At 34.0% G+C, this 15890-nt stretch overlaps 1 protein-coding gene across 2 annotated transcripts in view; it reads left to right on the top strand.

Moving 5' to 3' along the window:
* The window catches only part of CNTN5 (contactin 5), a 603304-nt gene that overhangs the window by 213415 nt on the left and 373999 nt on the right, over positions 1-15890 (top strand). The gene's annotated exons all lie outside the window — the stretch shown is intronic.

Here is a 15890-nt window from a genome sequence, read left to right as displayed (position 1 = left end):
GTTCCTATGGAAGTCTACTTAAATTACTGTACTCACTAATTATGTTTAGTCCAATAAGTTAAAAATGCACCAACCATTTATTTCTTTTCTTTTTTCTTAGGTATTTCTTAAACATTAATGGATTTGTTAGGCTAGAAAATCAATAAAAGGTGCTCTTTCTTGAAACTATCATGTTTCTCAGCAGTACAAATTAATTGGATCATATAGTCCATTTCTGATCCTGGAGGACTTGCACACCAAAAAAATGTCAAATTTTATTGGAAGTAGTGCTGTGTGTCGTGGCTAATATGTTTAAGAAGTAACCCTTCCATCCTGTTATTGTCATGTGGGTCGATCCATCCTGGACTGGAACAGGTAATGGTGATCCATTAAAGGAGCATGGAGCACTGCTAATGCCAAAGTGACTGCAAAAGTACCAATGGCAATGAAATAATTATAGGGAAGTACAGCTACTCCAGCCAGGAAATCACCAAACATGAGTTTTAAAGGAAAAAAGAATCTTTAAGAGCACTGTGTCTAATGTTGTACACTTGTGAAGCAGTATTTTCTTCAAATCTTATTTTGATTCTCTTTAATTGCTCAAATATTTGTCAGGTTGTTTTAAAACACTAATTTTATTCAGGCAGGGTTTTTCAGAGAATTTCTTGGCTGTATGTCCAGGAGTGGTAAGTATGATTCTGGAGACCTTGGAGACTGGCCTAAGTAACACAATTCCCAAGCTCTGGCACTGACCCTCTATCATATATGTTAATTCCTTACATTAAAAAGTAAAATACTTAAATTAATTCTTCAGGGAACAATAGTAAAAGAACAAGGGAGAACTTAGGGTTTTTTTACCAAATTAATAGGATATTGCTCGATCAATGTTTCAGTCATTCTTTCAGTTTCCATGGCTGAAAAGAAATTATATATAGATTAAATTGATAAAATCTGTCCTTCCTACTAGTTCTTGGAACATTTTTGCATTTTTTTCTTTTTTATTCTGACATTGTTAAGCAAAATTAGGGTGGAGATAATTTGTGCTGAGGCTGAAACTATTCACAACACAGGGTTGTAACCTTGTTCTGGCTGATTTTAGAACCAGGATGTAGAGAAACACGTTCTGCCTCTTAATAGCAACTTCAGTTTGAAGCATTTCAAGAAGAGATAAAAAGAGAGTAGCCAGGGGTTATGCATCTTTCTTAGGATGCAAGTATTTTTTGTGTGCTCAACTATTTTGGAACTGTTGAAAATCAAAAAAGGACTTTTACTGAGTGGGAGTATGGAAGACTACATTACTAGAGATTGTCACTTCAAATCATTCCATTGTTGATATCACCTTGACCCAGACATTCACTGAAATGGCAGAAAATGAAATCTGAGTTTAGCTCCTCAAACATAGCCAGGACTTAATCAAACATCAAAGGATCCATGAAGTTAGGGGTAGGTTATTTAGGGGTAAATCTGAAAAGGTATTTAAGCACTCATTCATGCAGAGATGAAAGTCTTATGAGGAGCTTGAGTATCATAACCTTGAATTTAAATGGTAAAAGAGAAAAGGTATGCTATAATAGGGGTTTTGGTGTTTTGGTTTTTTTGTTTGTTTTGGCAGGTTTTTTTTGTTTGTTTGTTTTTTTGTTTTGTTTTATCTTGGTGGTGGTTTTTTTGTGTTTTGAGGTTTTTTATTATTATTATGTACTGGTTTGGTTTTTTTGTTTTTTTTTCCTGCAGATTATTGGTTTGTCCTATGATTTGGACACAAATTGAATGAAACTAGGTGAAGAGGTGGCGATGATTGTAAGGCCTGGTGATAGGTGTTTGTCCAGTACCAGTATTTGTAGAATACCTGGCGGAAACTAAAAGCTATTTTGCTTACTTTCTACCTTCAAACTTGTCATAAGTTTGGTATGAGAAAGCTAAAATCCCATAACTAAATACTATTATTTTAATGTCATTTCATCATATTAACATTCTCTTTACACTTCAGGATTATCTATCATTGCTCCTTATTTTTTGTGCTTCTGGGTTTAGGCCAACCAATACCAGTTCATCTCTAAGTATGAGGATAATATTTCTTTTTAAACCAGGAAGACTTAAATCACAGAAATGTAGGACTGAAAAGGATAACACAAGATCACTACAAATTCCAGTCAACAGACTGAAGGCTTAGTTCAGGAGATCTAACAAAAAAATAAGGATGAATTCATTTAGAAAAAATAATGAACTAAATATAAAATTATATAAATAATAGTGAGATAAAGACCATGTTTTATGTGCTAGCAGAATTTTTTTTAGATAAACTAAAAAATGAAAGATGAAAGAGGTCTCAAAAAATCCAACATATAATTCTTGCAGAAATATTTCACTTTAATTTTTGGGTTTCTTGCCTGAGTAGTGGAGCCAACATAATCAGGAATTCACCAGCCATACATTGGTCAGAATATGTAAGGAAGTAAGCTGAGAAAAGCAGTGGTTTTATTTTGCCAGTCTTAAACTGAAATTAATGGATTTTATATTTGCCAGTCTTTGAAATTTATGGCTATATAATTTGTTTTCTGCCTTTTGTGACAATACTGCTCAATGAAAACAAAAACATTTGTACACATCCATGACTCCTTTGTTTAAAGTCTATCTTCTTTTTCCTTTTGTAAGAAGCAACCATAACTGTTTTGTGGAACACTTCAAAATATCCACAGAAAAAAATTATCTCTGTGTCAATATTACAAGGACATTCCATAATCACCGGCTTGTGAAAAAGAACAATATGTTTTGAAATAACTTGTAATTTATTATGTATTTAATGAAAAAATTCACCTAAAAGAGATTCTTAAAACAAACAAACAAACAAATTATTTGTTTATACATTTTGCTAAGTATTTTAGCAATTTTGACTAACTCTGTTGTTGATAGAAATTAAATAATATTTCATAAGAACCGAACATCCTCATATAATTTTCAATAGTCGGATACCAGTGTACAATAATCCTATAAGAACCTAGGTAAATTTGGTAGACCTACTCAGTAATTTCCCTAACTTTCACTGCTTATTTTATGCCTACAATCATAAAAACCTGTTGAATTATCTATCCAATGTAATAGAAACTTTGTCTAGTCCCTTATAAAAAAGCTCAAATACTTCAGAAGGATAAATTTAGTAATAATAATTAATAAACAGGGCCATTTTTCATTAATTGAAATTACATTAATATTCTCCTGAGAAAGAAAGATCTGAAAAATCAGAAACATAACATATTTTAAAAGAAGCTTGCAGAAATTGAATGTTCTTCAATGATGTTAAAATGCAGGAAAATATAAATTACAAACTGCATTTTACTCCTAGGATTTTCAAAAGATTGTGATTAGAAACTGAGATGACTTTTCCCTCTCAGGGTTCCATTTGGCAATTCTTTCATGATTGCTTAATTAATAAAATCACATTTATAAGAATAGTGCAACTCCTTAATCCAGTCCAAAAGTCTGATTACTTTTGAAATCAAATTACAGTTTAATTTCAGAAATAGTTGGTATAATGCTTCTTAACCCCTACTGAGTCAAGTTCAATTGATTATTTTTAATTTCAGAAGGCCTCTGAACAAACCTCTCCCTTGATAATTTAGCAGGTGAAGGAAAACCTGCAGCCAGTAATGGCAAGAATATATGGAAATCATGAGAAAAAGCAAGTAGCAAGTTTAACACGTTCTGACAATTATTTTTACAAAATTAGAATCTTTATAATCATAAATTTTCATTATACTTGCAAAAGCTTGAACCCACTCTCAAGTCTTGACCTCAGCTAACGCCCATTAATAAAAATTTCAGTACAATGCTTTATTTAACTTTTGTTAGGATACATTTTGAACACTGCATAAATCTCAAGAAGAAGTGGCTTTTTTTAAGTTCGTGATTTCATTTTGATAAGTGTTGAATAGTCCACCAAACTGCTTAAAACTGTAGAATTTCCCAGCAAATCTTTCAAAACTCATTATGAGAATTGGTTTTTTTCCAGTACCAGAAAGCTCACATGAAGAGGTGGTGATACATTGATTTTTCACAGGATCCCAAAATTCTTTTAATTTGCAGGAAGAAAATAAAAAATCCACAGAATTCTCATGAAAAGCTAAGCTAGTTATTCTCCTGCACGTCTTGTTGAGTTGCAATTCCTGCTTTACAATGTGTAATAAAGGCAGAAGATTTGTACCTAGTAAAAATGACTGAACTTTTTCACAACTATATGGTCAATGGGTGTAAACTCTCAATGCACTATAAAAAAGAGAAATGGGAAAAGCAATTTTGTGACCAGTGTTTCTGAGTTATGGTTACCTTCCAGTAAGGTAGCCAGAAATTGCTTTCTGTCACACATCTTTTACCACATATGTGAAATGCATCATTATGTGTTTGATTTTCTTTCAGTTTTGTTGGTCTACTGCATAATCTTTTCCTGAAGATGTTTCTTAGACTGGGAACGTCACGTATCAAATTAACAAGTAGATCACTGAGAAATTCTTCAGGTTTAATCTTTGAACATATTCTGATGACAATTAGATGACAAAAAGTTGCTTGCATCACTTCTGTCTAAACAGGCTTCTACACTGAAAGGCAGGACAATGGAAAGAGTACATTTTAGATGAATAATTTCAATTGAGAAGTTATTTCTGCAACATAGGTTCTAAATGGAACATTTCAGGTTATTTTTACTCTATTACCAGTCTCAATAAAGAGCTACCAAAAAGAGCTAAACATGTTTAAAATTATCTAAAATTACCTTTTCAAAATCATAAGAAATAAAATTATTTTATTTTCCAATCTCTAAGACCTCATTAATTCTTATAATATTTTATTAATTTTTAATTTCTGGTTTTGGTTATAATTTTTAGTTCTGGAGAAAGTAAGTAGATAGAGAATAAATAGTATGTTGGAGTGACTTTGGTTTGGTTGTGAATTTTCATTTTACTTAGTTTGGATTCCTTTAACTGGACATATTCAACTGGCCCTGGAAATAGAGGGATTTTATTTGTTTGTTTATTTCCTTGCTTATTTTCTTTATACATTCTTACAGAAACATTTTTAAGAGAGTTGAGTTATTTTGCCAACTTATTTCCTAGAATGAGCTTTACGCGCTTATGAACACACAAAGATCTAGAATATGTAAAGAAGCCTAAAAAATGATAGAAATATTTTTTTTAAAAAATGTAATTTAAAAAAACTAGTTTCTGATTGTACAATAAATGAAGATATATTCTGTAAACGTTTAAACTGAATTTGCAGTTGAGTGCCATGGAACACATAAAAACCCCAAAACAACTTTCAAGATGTACATCCTGGAGATTAGAGCACCTTTTGAATAGGTTTTCTTTTCAGAATAATCTCTTGTAACAGCATCAGCTAGGCTTCTTTGTCTATTATTCTTCCCATTTTTCCTCTTGATTTTGATTGCCTTTCCTCTCTTCCACCTCTACAATTTGTTACATAAACTTAAGATCTTTTTTTTATTTATTCAGTTTAAAAATATGGTCAATTTCCCCCTTATTTCACTTAGGGATGACATCTCCTATAAAATTCAAAACCATGAAAGTTTAGACTGGTGATGCCTTGTAGTCAAACAGTTCAGACATCATATTTATTTAGCCATTTTAATTTCTGAAATATTCAAAGATGATAATGGACAGAAACCTGCCCCAAGCGCTCCGTGCCTTTGGGCTAGAATATTGGAACAAGCTCTCTCTCTTTAGCACTGTCCTTGAAAGCCCTCAAAGATTTTGTCTGGTGCGGAGTGATGAGGCATAACTCCTCAAGGGCACATCACTAAAAGAACTAGAGACATCCATAATCCTCAGGCTTTGCTTGTTGTTCAGAATGACTAAACTCTAATGTAAGTAAGAGAAGTAAGGAGTTTGTCTTACAGAACTTGGAATCAAGTATTCTAGCTTGATTTTATTTTATTTTATTTTTAATTATACTCTGAATTTTTTTAATGATGGTGAAAGATTCTCTTTACAGAGATGATCAGAATTACTTACTGTGTTGAAAACTCCGACTATTATTTATTTATTTTCCTTATATTGGTGTGAGGGATAACATTTTTTTCATTCTGACAGGAAATGCTGTAAAATCATTAACCTCTGAATCTCTATCTACTGTGAAATGCAAACAACAAGACCAACACCAGACTCTGTGAAAACCTTGTCATTTTTCTAAGGTATTATATATGGTTCTTACAGAAAAAAGGAAAGTGACATTTTCATAATTGTTGAAGTCTATTTGTTTTGTAGTGACCTGGTGGTGGAGATTAAATCCTTCTATACCAGAGAGAGCAAGAGAAGGTCTCCACCCTGAGGGCCCTTAATATAGGAAATTGAAGTGATGAAATGAAGTAGGGCAGCAGATTAGTAGAGCAGTATCAGCAAGGCCAAAGGCCAAGGTTGCACAGAGAAGTTCAACTATCCTCCATAGTCATGTTCTTTAATACTGGGGTTTTGTTTTGGTTCTGTTTGATTTCTCTTGGTGAGGTAGTAGAGATAGCAGGTTATGGATCAGGACTCGACTATACCAGGTACTTCACAAGTGAAGGAAAATATTGGTTTTGTTATTGTTCTTTACAATTAATAAGTCATTACAATAATAAAGGGCTGAAAACAAGGAAAGATTGTTCTTTTTCTTTGGTGTAATGGACAATATCAGTAAGAAAATTTTTTGTCAAGAAGAGTCTAAAAAGAGTGTTTCATTTCTCCCATGTTTAAATATAGAGGGTGATTTTGAAGGGTAGCTCTTTGTAAATTTGATAATAATCCAGATAGTAAGGTTACCATCCTGAACAATGAGACTGCTGCTATTTTAAGACTGCTAAATGTCAATTGTTATAAACCCTTAATTAAGGTGCTTCTATCTTTGGGTGAAGCAAAGTATTATAAGGATATATGGATGGTTAGGAGGTATGTGGACACCTGAAATGTAAGGAGTTGTGATGATATCTGGTTAATGGCAATTCAATTTTAAAAACAATTATATGAATCAGGAGAAGTAAAGAGTTAAACATTTAGATAGAAAAACCTAAGTGAGAACGAAATTATAGAAACAATACCATATATCAAGAGCTCGCAGAACACTGAAAGGGTCAGTGGAGCACAGCCTTGAAGAGATTTACCCAGAACTTCCAAAAAAAAATGGAAGAAACACATTCAGCATGGGTCTCAAGGGTAAGAGCAAATTTACAATAGGATATTTAAGAGGTTTGTCAGATGTGTAAGTCCAGTTATAGGATGCTTTAAGGAGATTTTAACAGGGAGATGAACAGGTTTGGCAAACTTGAGAGGAGTAGGGTAAAACTGGGCAGTCCAGTGAAAGCCTGCTGATGGACCTTACTCTGACCATGCCAGGAGAAATCCTTTCAGTTTGAAGTCCTCCACATACTCTCTGGATATATAAATCATTTAAATATTTCACTTAACAGGGGTCTCTCTCTTCTTTCTCATCCTAATGTGTTCCTGTTTATGATAAACAGGCTTAGTATAGATAGAAGGTGTTGATTTTCTTCTCTTTGTTTTCTCTCCAATAGGAAGAGAAATAGACTCATATTTCTCTTCCCAAATGTAATTGAAGGATGGGAACTGCAAATAAACTTTATTATAGGGTGGAAAGTTATGGCAGTAATATAGAATACATGGGATAATATGTAAAAAGACAAAATGAACGTTGAGTTTTGACTTTGATTATTTGAAGATTTTCAACAGGACATAAGATTTATACAATTTAGTAATTTGTCTGCAAGGAAATTCTTTCTCTTTCATACCAATAATAACAGAACTCATTAGCCAACTCCAGAGAACATTGACGGAATACTCAGTGTTGCTGTTCAACAAAATTTAGTGAAAAATCTAAGCAAATTAAAAAATATCTCCAAATGCTTTACTGGGATAAATTTAGGTAGAACGTGGATGTTCTACATTCTGTTCAGTACATCTGGTGAGCAAACTACTATGTAGGGTGATAAATTGAGCACAGAATACGCTTTCTCTTAACCCACACCAATATGGTTGGGATGCTGCAAGAAGCTGATGGTACTATATCTATGGACAGATAATTTTGAAGATAAAGAACTGTAGATAAATAGGTTTTTTTCAATTTCCTTTATGCAGAACAAAATTATTTTTTGTTTCCCTCCTTGTTTTTGGTTTTTTTTTTTTTTTTTACAAAATATCTAAGTGTGCTGTTCATAAGTACTATTTTGGGTAATGTTACCCAAATTCAATTTTATAATTGAATTCAATTTAGAAAATATTTTTTTATTTTTCTGTTGTTCTGACTACAACTGACACAATTTTTAAACCATTTGTTACACAAGAAATGTGTGTGAAATAAACTTTTTTGAGTTTGCACAGAATTCTGCAGTTACACCATTCCTTTTTTTAATGCTGTCTGATGGAATATTTAATTCATTTCCCATATCAAATAAGCAGATATTTGAAAAGAGTGGACATGATGTTTTTTCTCAAGACAGTTTCCATGCATGTGGATTCAAATATGATGTGGATATTTTGTTAATTTTTACAAGGTTGTTTCGTCACTGTACTGTAAATCATTCACTTTTCCAAATAATAGTATCTGTCTGCAGAAATCACATAATGATTAAGGAGAAATTGTACTTCAAGATTTTGAAATGTACACAGTGAATATATGAAGAATAAGGATAAAAATATATGGCTGTTGTGTACTTATCATTGATTTCTACTGACTTCTCCATGAAGAAATTCAAATTAAAATATGTGACTAAAACCTTTGTGATGGAGGATGACATCCAGGCATTTGTCTTAGGGGCATTATATATATTTTCTCCATCTTATTTAAAATGTGAGAACTATCATGCCCTGATGCTGCATTTTCTGAGGCCAAATGTCCCTCAGTGTGTGTCACCCTGTGCTCCAGGCATGATGAATTTTCTGATATAATAACCCAGCTGCCTCTGCTGCTGACATCTAGCATACCCTGTACCCATACTTTTGATGGCTGTCATTGCTACACCAAGGTTATGTGGCAGGAAGTAGTTTTGGGATCACTGCATATTTATCACTTATTGTTGCCAGAGATGAGATCCAACACAAAGCACATTTGGGTGTTTTAAGGGAGAGAAGAAATCCTAGACAATATTAGCATGTATGAGACTCATCAGTTCATTAGTCATCCAGGTCTCTTTAGTCACCTCAGTCTTGAGTTCATCTTCAGCATGGCTGAGAAGAGAAAAGTAAAATCTATTATGTCCTACCTATGTCCTCTCCTCTGCAGAAATGCAGCAATGGAGCCTGGGGCTCCCCTGTAGCCTAAACTCAGCTTCAAGCTACTTGTGATCCCTCCTCCTTCCCAGCTTGTGTGCAGTCCTGCCACCTCCCTTTCAACCCCTCAGCCCTTATCCCAAGGAATTGTAGCTCACTAGCTAGGCAGAAAACTGTGCACTTTCAGCTGTCCTCTCTCCAAGGTTAGCACAAGGAATGGGATTACAAGAATCACATCAATATCAGAATTAACGCTACTGTAGCGGGCTCAAAATCTGTTAAGTCATTCTGTCTACATAATGTGTGCAGGAATAAGCCCTTTTTTTCTTAATCATCACATAAATTTGAGGTTACATCTTTTTTTTTTTTTTTTTTAATAGTATTCAGCAAAATATTTGCTTTGTATATTGGATCAAAAAGTAGGTGTTTGGAGATAGGTGGAGGACCATACAGATGATGAAGATAAGGGAAGAGAGGAGCTTGCCCGGTCATGGTCAGGGGGGCTGCAGGCTGCTAACTGCTCTGCAGCTGAAGCCTGGTTTCACTAGCTTTCTTAGCTAGATTCAGAGCAAATGAAAACAGATTAGTGTAAACCATGATTGCTATAAACCAGTGAATTGTGTCTGGTAGTCAAACTCCAACTCCCTCCTTCCATTTAGCACTCACTAATACATTTAGTATTAGCCTCTTCAGACTTGAGCTGAGACTGAATTTGAAGATTAATCTCCTGCCACAGATGGTCTGCCTAGCAAGGAATTAGTGTATTTCTAAGCAGCATCGTTTTCATACTGTGCTCCTCAATAATTTTATAAAGGCTATCAGTTTCTAATGTAGGAAATAAAGCTCCAAAAAGAAAAAAATTTGGTTGCTCTTTTTTTTTTTTTTTTTCAAAAAGGACTGCTTGCAATCTCCTCCCTGGGTAAAAATCAGGAGAGTTCTAATTACTGGGAACTTTAAAACATCTGTTGATCTTCAAAGCAGAACCTGAGTGACATAGGCATTACTTAAATAATTGGTTTTATTCATACTTACAATCACATACTGGCTTTAAAATATATTCCCTTGGTGTGTACACTATATTTATCCCTCATCCACTTTTGCAATAAATATTTCACTAGATACAGATATTCACTATTGTATATCAATAGAAAAGCAATAAAGAGGGAGCAGCATCATGACTCTCATTAGAGTCCCAAAAGCATATACATGTAAATATATAAAGTGTGGTAGAAAGTTCACATTTGCCCCATAATCTTATTGACTTTCACAAACTCAGTACATCTAGAATGTATAGCGTAAAATGTTTTCCTTTTGTTTCTTTGTTTTCTTTCAGTACCTCTCAGCTTAGTTAGTAAGGGTCAGAAACAAAAACAGGACTCTTAAAATGTTAATTTGGGCTTTGCCTACTGTTAATGTGATTTATTACTAATTTTTGCTTCTCATTTTAAACTACTTATATATAAGCTTTGATGATTTACAAGATATATAAACATGTATGGCATATTCAATGTGAGTGGCAACTCTATAATTTAAAACTGTATATCACAGTATGCCATAAAATTTTCTTATCACCAATTCTTGGCAATACAAAACTGATAAGTTTGGTGCTACTAGGTCATTACTCTTTCCTGGAAGTCACCTTATTCTGATTTACACTTAAACTAGTCTCTGCATGAAGGGTGTCCTGCTCTGGACTTACTAATTAACTTACTGGTGAATCAAAAGCAGTTCATCCATAAGCATAACTAACTGAGGATGACTATTACTGATTTAGTTGTTTTGGTTATCCAAGATACCTTGATTATTGTTTGGCAGCAACAAACGGAATATTCAGCTTTGGGAATTGATGCAGCATCAGGTGTCCCCAGAGGCCCAGGCACAATTTGTCTGCTCCAAATTTGTAACTTCTTAATGCACTATTTCTCAAAGAGGTCATCTGCTACAGCAGTATTTCTACTTTTCTGATTGTATACTAGCTTGCCTCTGTGTGCTAAGAGCAATAAGCAAATAAGGAAAAAATAAGAGCAATAAGGAAAGAAGACATCCTCACTGGAAAACTGCAAGAGCTTAGTAAAGATGTGAATAAAAAAGGCTGTGTCATAATATCCTCCTAGGAGGGATGTTTGGACTGTTGTTTTATATACCTGGTCCTACTGTCTTGTCAGAAAGGCTAATTTCACTCATTCCTGTCTCTTTATGAAGAATCAGTTATAAACCATATATCCCATTTAGGTATTCCTTTTCATTGTCTTCATCAATGGAGAAATGCAAGATTCCATAGATGAATCTTATGTATTATTCCCTGTCACTTAGATATGATGTCAGGAAAGCAGAGGGAAGAAGCGACTGTACTGCTGCCATCAGTAATGGGCCTGAGCTCTGCTGCAATTTGTGCAACGTAAAAAGCCACCCTGAGTCACCCAAACAGAAAGAGACAGGGGAGTTTATACCTTCACTGAGTCAAGGAATTTGCCTGTCAGGTATAAGAACTGATCTGGTCTAAGAAGAAATGTGTGTTTCTAAGGAAGTGAAAGAAAGCTTTTTTGGATTCAGATGGATGGTTAGACTATCACTAGAATGAAAGAGAAGTCAACTGATTTTCGTAAAACAAATGAAATCTCTCTAGATGCACTGGAGGGCTCCAAAATGGAAATTAATTCTAACCCCAAGTCTGTCTCGCAACGGCAAGATTTTCTCTCAGGGGTAACCCCTGGGGTACAAAGAAGGAAGAAAAATAAAATCCACAGATGCCAAAGTTCATAATTGCTAGATAAAGAGATTTTTTTATTTAATCATAGGGCAAGCAGATTAAATACTGATTACCTCTTCCTTTCTTTTTGTAACTGTGTCAGCTATTTTGGATGCTTTGAATATTTTTTTTTTCATTTTTCTTTAAGCTAGCCTGAGAAAAGGATGATTTTAAGATAATCCATCAACAAGAAGTTCCTAACTGAAGACTAAGGCAAATCCAAAAACCTTGCCACTTGACCTCCTTAAATGCACAATTCCTCCATGTTCCCTGAATATCCAAAAAGGGATTGGAGAGGTTTTTGTGTGCAAATACCACATGGCCCTAACAAGGAGCTTTGATCACATGGATCAAAATGAAATTGAAAAGTGTCTGCCAGGAATCCATCTGATATCGATTTAAGATAGGGAAACAAGCCTCAATCACTAGGATCACTACATAGTATACACCAATGTCTGGAGCAAGTTTGTCCATAGATAAATCAGAAATTGACAATAATTTAAAAATGTATGGGCTGACGGTTATTTAGCAACCTGCAAAATTTAATTACAGCAATTATGAATCTAAAGATCATTTGAATAACAGTGCTACGTACAAAAGTTACCCAGGAAGAACAATAGGTTGTGTTTTCTTTTATCCCTATCTGTCGCACATGAACTTTTAATAAAGTACTCTACAATAAATTTCTGCTATTTTCTTCATGGAAAAAGAGAAGTTATTTTATGTGTGAACTGACATTGATCACTGAGAATTTCAAGACAGAAACCACCACACAGCTCTAAGTAGTGTTAAAAAAGAGGAAGTGAAGCCTAACCAGGACTTGTATGTTTAGTCAGCAGTGAAAAAGGCTTTAGGGAGCAAATTCTTACTGTGCCTTAAACTTTTTGTAACATACAAAGAACCATGTGTTGCAAGAAGAAAGCCAGTTGAACTGAACAGCTATCATTTCCAGGCTGGAAGCTCACTTTGAAAAGTGGAAAAAGCATTTTGCAATAGGCAGGGAAAATACTTGTCCCCTTCATTTCTCATGGGGTTTTTTATCACACTGTACTCCCTCCTCCTCTCCCTTCTTTTCTCATATTTTGGTGAACTATAGAAAGATGATGGAGATGATGGTGAAAAGTTGAAGAGGCTGAAAAAATATTTGAAGCTTTCAGACTACAAGTTAAAAGTGAGACTGTTGTGTGATACACTTTCAAAATAACAATAATACAAATTATTTTAGTGACGTCAGTGTCTCAAAAGAAGACTAGAGAAAGAAAGTTAAATTCAAAACTAGTAAGTCAATGGGACTCAAAACTCTATTTCCAGAAATGAAGGAATGTAAGATTACAATAGAAAATTCCTTATTTCTAAATTAAAAATGCCATGTATGTACCTAATTAACACAATATTGTGTGACCTTACTGCTGAGGTTTATGACAATCTATTAGCATTAGAATGGCATCTTTTATATATTCTGCTGGCATTAAAATACAAGATTCACAGTTGTAGCCTATGCAGAAAAATAACATTTAATAAGATGTAATGACAGTTTTTTTGGCTGATTGTCTATTAAGATGTCTAATCTAATGATTTTCTATTATAATTCAGCAGTAAGAGAGTAAACTGCATTCTGATTCAGCCTTCTGTGCTTTTTACCTTTTAAGAAGTAAGCATTAGTAAGGGAAATTACTTCTTTTATTCCTGTTAAATCTAATGAATTTTGATATTAGAAATAATATATCAATCTTATAATTCTTCCTAAGGAAGGCAGTATTTTAGCATGTGTAGTGATTACAGTGATTAGAACCTAAAATTTCTAGACAAAGCTCAACACTTAAGATATACCTTATAAATCTGAGGATTTATAAGTCCTCAAGAGTCTGAGAGCAGGTAGCTTGCCAACGCCTCTTAAAAACGGGATGTTGTAAATATTGGCATATAAATCTTTCATAATAACTTAAATATTTTCCATTTTTTTTTTCTCTCCTAGCATTAAATATTTTCCCATCTAAGACTGAAATAAATAGAGTGACTAAATTTTCTTACTGAGCCTTTCTATTTTACTTTTATATATCTCTAATATATATATTGTCCCTATATTGTTGTCCCTGCAGAAGGATCTTGGCAAGCTTGGGCTGAAGTATTCATGCATTTATCTCTGTCTGGAATTATATAATGTATATCTATTTGGAGCTTCAATTCCCTTTCCTGATTTTATGTCATTCACTTTGTAGCAGATGGTTGCATGCTAACAGTTGTCACTTATATATTAAAGTAACTTACAATTGACTGTTGCTCTTGCCTTAAAGTGAGTGTTGGATGAAATGGGAAAAGTAGTTGTCTTGCAAACAAATCAAGCTTTTATCATAAATTTGACATGCATCACAAATTAATGGAGGCAGTTTCTATAGTAATAATGTAATCCCTGGAAGAACTGTAGCTGTCTATTCAGGTGCATTCAATCTCTCCTTGATGGGAATAATTACCTTCCATCCTTGCTGGATAATTGCCTTTTGATTGAGGTCATCAGAGCAATCAAGATTGTGAGAAGCAGAAATCATTGCTTGGGTAAAGAAAGAAGGGGGAGGAGGATAGAGACCAGAAAAGATATTTTAGAAGGAAGAACTGATAGAGAATTTGCATATATTTTGCTGTTTCTTTCTTTGAAGATATTTCTTCTCTCTTTTGCATGTTTCAAATGATGTGATTATATGAAATTAGATGGCTGTTAAATATGTTAAAGCCCATTAATACTTGCTATATCTTCCTCCAAAAGATTATTGTTATTCTATCTGTCCTTGAACACAAAATTTTCTAATTCCAAGCTTCGAAAACAGTTTCCCTTTCTGGATGTCTGCAACTCTTTACTCTTATTTATTTATTTATTTGTTTGTTTGTTTGTTTGTTTGTTTTACTTCCCCTACGTCTGATCATTGTTAAACCAATTAACTCAGTAACTTGAGCTTTTGCCCTGAATCTTTAGATCCTAGTATTGTTCGGTATTGGAAATTGCTTTCACCTGGTTAATGGTTGGATGGCAAAACATCTGAGAACACCACTTATTCTCCTATTACACAACTTTCTCATTGTTCTACCAATGTGAAACTGTCTGCAATGAAGGCAACAGTTGTCTAGCCTATCAGCTGGCAGTTTTAGCATTATATCCTTTAGTTGTACTGAAAAGGGAAGTTTTGCATTGGTTTTACAAATTATGAGGAAAGACCATAAGGTACACACCATTTATTCTTCCTTTCATAACAATATTATAGCAGATAGGGATGCACTATATTGCTTTAAAATATTTTGTTTTCATCATAAGTAAAAATGTTACTTATCTCTACACATTAAAAAAGTTTGGGTTTTTTTATCCAAGTGTACATGAATAAGTTTTGCAACAGAGAAAAATCAGCAGGGTGATCTCTCTTAGTTGATCATGGAGAGGACACTGTTGCATTATGTGGCATATAAAATGTATGCATTTTAAATTATAACCTTTCCATTAGTTTTTAAGTAAATCATGAAACAGAAAAATAGAATACTTTGTAATGAAAGAATATTTAAAGATCATCTACTCCAATTCCCCTGCACTAAAGAAGGACATGCTCAGCTAGAGCAGGCTGCTTAGAGCCCTGTCTCACCTGGCCTTGAAGTGTCCAGGGATGTAACATCTAACAGATCTCTGGATATCTTGATCCAGTGTTTTACCACCCTCATTGTTAAATATTTATCCCTTATATTTAGCCCCAGAGATTTATTTTTATGCTGAGGTGGTAACAAAGCTGATCTTCTCTTACAGTGGGAGGAACTTTTCTTCCCCAATCCCTGTCTTGCTGTCTATCCACTCAAGAGGTGTGGGAAGAGTGACTGCCAAGACTGAGTAAAAAAGTTGTTGAGTACCTGAGCCTTCTCCTTGT

The sequence above is a fragment of the Pseudopodoces humilis genome, chromosome 2, assembly GCF_049639895.1.
Source record: "Pseudopodoces humilis isolate 2021_Gansu_Grassland_sample_001 chromosome 2, ASM4963989v1, whole genome shotgun sequence".
NCBI classification, from domain to species: Eukaryota; Metazoa; Chordata; class Aves; order Passeriformes; family Paridae; genus Pseudopodoces; species Pseudopodoces humilis.
The sequence above is the reverse complement of the archived record's forward strand: the minus strand, read 5'-3'. Positions and strand labels throughout refer to the sequence as shown.